The sequence below is a fragment of the Microtus ochrogaster genome, chromosome 5 (assembly GCF_000317375.1).
Source record: "Microtus ochrogaster isolate Prairie Vole_2 chromosome 5, MicOch1.0, whole genome shotgun sequence".
Taxonomy (NCBI): Eukaryota; Metazoa; Chordata; class Mammalia; order Rodentia; family Cricetidae; genus Microtus; species Microtus ochrogaster.
In genome coordinates this window covers 64,136,636-64,140,788 of record NC_022012.1, presented here as the reverse complement: position 1 = coordinate 64,140,788, position 4,153 = coordinate 64,136,636, and positions in this window count along the sequence as shown.

Here is a 4,153-nt window from a genome sequence, read left to right as displayed (position 1 = left end):
TGAGGCACACTTCCTGTAGTGCCCACACTGAGGCACACTTCCTGTAGTGCCCACACTTGAGGCACACTTCCTGTAGTGACCACACTTGGGCTCCATTATTCTGGGAGTTAGGCAGGGAGGAAGAACTTTATAAGAAGTCTTTATAACATGGTGTCCATGAGGATACAAATTAGAAATCCACTCTTAAGAACTCATCTCAGTGACAAGCAGAGACTCAGAAAAGCCAGCACTGTCCAGAAGGTGTAACCTCGGGCACACACACTAACATGGAGTTATGAACAGCATAACTTCACTCTGTCCCCTGTTTCCACCTAGGTGGACTGTCTCTGGAGACCAGCACGGCCAGGCTGGTGACTAAACAGATGGTAATCCATCTAAGGACACAGCGATGACTGCTAAGTGAGACCCAAGCTTCAGCCTGTCTGGTATTCTCTGGCTGTGTACATAAAACTTGCGGTTTGACTCACTGGCTCTGGTGCTGGCTGTAGTCATCTTTTGGTAAGTGTTGAAAATGAAATATTTTTAATATTACCCTTGCCAGCTACAGCCCAAACTTAGGAACTTGGCAGCAAGTGGTTTTACCACAGAGCCATCTTGCCAGCCCTTCCTCAGTTTTCCACAGTTGTAACAGAGTGCTTGACATAAGTCATGGCGTGTTACTTTGGCTTATGGTTTCTAAGGTTCCATGGGCATCTGACTATTGCTATGGAGCTTTGAGAGGCAGAATGAGGAAGCCAGGGACAAGATAGACCCTTGGAGTGCCACTCCCATCCTCAGTGGCCTGCTCCTTCCGACTAGGCCCCATTTCTAAAGTTTCTAGCATATCACACCCCACTAGCACCATCTAGTAATTTTGCTCCCTCAGTGGGTAACTCTGTGTTGACTTCAGAGCTCTCAGGGTCTAGTCGCTTTCCAAAGCCTGCAGCAATGAACCTTGGGAGTATTCCCATCCAAACTGTAGTGGGTCTGCCTGGTTATTTTAACACCCTGGTGAGTCTGTGAGATGCATGATTCTAAGTAATGTTTTATTATTGTCTTGGACAAAATGATGCTTTCAATTGTAAAGAGGCTGTCGTATGACTTCAGCAAACAGGCAACAGTAACTTGGGTGCTCATCTTGGAGCAAAGGATGGCTTCCAGCTCATCTGGAGCTCACTCCCAGTCACAGCCTAAATGAATTGTCCAAACAGGGCAAAAGGGAACCCATTTGCCATCCTCCTGTTCACTAGCATGACTCTGTGCAATTCACCTTTCCTTCAGTGCAGCTCTATCAGCTTGGAGTTCGTTACTGTGCTGGAGAGCTTGCGGACATTTTCAGCCCAGTGACTTTTCCTGCACAAGCTCATTTTCGTCTCGGAGAGTCTTATACCCTCCAGCAGCAGTGATTTGTGGGAGCTCTACTCTGAAAGTCCCAGGAGCTGCTGGTGTCCATCTGCTGTCCGGATACCACCAGTATCCTCCAGATCTGGGCTTGGCTCCACTTCTGCCACTCACTGGTTGGTTGACTCCGGGCAAGCCATTTCATCTCAGGACAGTATAAAGAGCGCCCACCCCTCTTGTCTTGAGGAGTCATTCTGAGGGTTTCACGAGCTGATGTGTGGAAAGTACCTTGGAAACGTGGAAGGGGCACACACAGGGTGTTCAGGCCTCCAGCCAGAAGCCTATCCTCCCCACCATGGCTTCCTGAAGTTGGCCCCATCTCCTTCCACTCGCTGCATTCATACAACAGTTACTCTTTGAGTGTCTACTTTATCTGGGGTAGAACATTTTCCCAGAGCTGAGATTCAGTTTTGTGGTCCAGCACCTGCCCAACATACACACAGTCTGGGTTTGATGCCCAGCAACAGGAAGGGCAGATAAAACATCTCTCTCCAAACCTTCTGGGTAACTTGGTTGGGAAGTTGTTTCCAGTGCCTGTCTAATGCCTCAGTTGATAGAAGCATGTTTGAAGTGTGGAGTGTGCTGTTTGCATTTAATTATTTCTCAAAGGGATGATGAATACTGAGGTCTGACACATGCCCAAGCACATCGCTCAGGGACAAAGGGCCAAGCAGTCTGCCTGCGCCTCTCCCTGGGAAGAAGGTATGCTATCTGCTCCCCGGGAAGCAAGTATGCCTTCTGCTTTTGGCCAGAGGAAGTAGAAGGAGGTAAGGATGGATAGGGCTGAGCAGACCAGGAGAAGGGCACTAGGGAATACCAAGGTGACTGGCAGCTTCTCCATTCCCAGCAACCAGTACCATCATGAATGTGTTCATGTATACAGAGGCAGCTTTCATTCTCTGTAGGTTAGCCTGAGGTCAGTTTGAGCAAAGAAGAATTTCTTCTACATTTAGAAACCTTTGTTGAAGGATTTCAGATACCACTTCCAAAGCAAAGGCAGAAGGCTAAATATCCTTGGGGGAAACGAGAAAGGAAACATTTAAAAAATGACTTAGTAAGGCATGCAAGAACGAGAAAATAAATGGCTCCTTCCTGCCTCCCTCTGTGACTCAGAGATTACCCCTCACAACAGTCCCTGTCCCAGTGTGGGGAGCTGGGGGAAGACTCATCTTCACAACTTCCATGGATGGCTGAGGAAGGGAAAGGAACAAAGGAAGGGGGTGGGAACTGATTCTGATTTTGATTTTTTTTGCCAGCAGAGGGGTGGTGGTGGTTTTTTGAGATGGGCCCTCACTATGTGGCCTAGACTAGTCTCAAACTTCAGATCCTCCTGCCTCACCTCCACAGTGCTAGGAGGACACACGTGCACTAGAAGGGCTGGCTGGAGATGGCAGCTGTGCACCCAAAGAGGGCTCCCACCCCAACGCTACCTCCAGTCTTCTTTTTCTTTTGAAACAGTTTCTCTAATAAGTTCTCTAATAAGTTTCCCAGGCTAGCCCTGAGCTCTTTCTATAGCCTTGTCAGGTCTTGCACTCGTGACTACCTCTTCTTCAGCCTCCAGAGTACATAAGAGTACAGGCTGTGTCTCTAGGCCCAGGGAAAACAGTGTTTGCAGTGCAGGGCATGAATGAATCCTGCCTTCACCAATGGATGGCCAATGCTCTTACCACTGATCTCTGCCCAGGAGCTGGAACTCTGAGGTGAGACACAAACAGGCCCATCTAGCTGTGGTGAAGTCAGTGTTTCCTACTCTCGCCCCACTATGTTTTTAAATATGCACATGAGTGTTTGGCCTGCATATATGTCTATGTACCACATCTGTGCAGTCGCCAAAAAAGGGTGTTGAATCCCTTAGAACTTAGGTTATTGACAGTTGTGAGCCACCATGTGGGTATGGGCAATCTATGCTGGCTAGTTTTATGTCAACTTAACACAAGCTAGAGTCACTGGAGGGGAGGGAGCCTCAGTTGAGAAAATGCCTCAGTAAGATTGGACTGTACATAGGCTGTAGGGCATTTTCTAAATTAGTGATTGGTGGGGGAGGGCCCCTAGTGGATGGTGCTATCCCTTGGCTAGTGGTCCTTGTTTCTATAACAGTGGTTCTCAATCTTCTTAATGTGACCCTTTAATACAGTTCCTCACGTTGTGGTGACCCACAACCATAAAATTATTTTTGTTGCTACTTCATAACTGTAATTTTGCAGATATTGTAACTATTTGTGTTTCCTGATGATCTTAGGTGGCCCCTGTGAAAGGAGTAGTTTGGCCCAAAGGGGTCACAACCCACAGGTTGAGAACCACAGTTTTATAAGAGAGAAGGCTGAGCAAGCCATGGGGAGCAAGTCAATAAGCAGCACCCCTCTGTGGCCTCTGCAGCATCTGGAGCTCCTGCCTCCAGGTTCTGGCCGTGGTGGGGTTCCTGTCCTTTGATGTCATCATCCTTTGATGATGAACAGTGCTGTGGAAACACAAGCCAAATAAACCCTTTCTTCCCCAAGTTGCTTTTAGTTGTGGTGTTTTATCACACAGCAATAGAAACGCTAAGACAGAATTGAACCCAAGCCCTCTAGATAAGCAGCCAGTGCTCTTAACCACCGAGCCATCTGTCCAGCCACTCACCCCATTATTCATAGGACGTACACATTTTATTGCCTTAGGAAGCTCAACTTGCTGTTTCAGGCTTGTCTCCCATTGAATCTCTTAAGAGACCCATGACTTACAAACTCAAATGGATTTTCATTTTTTTTTCAACCTCCCAATGTTTTTTTCAGTT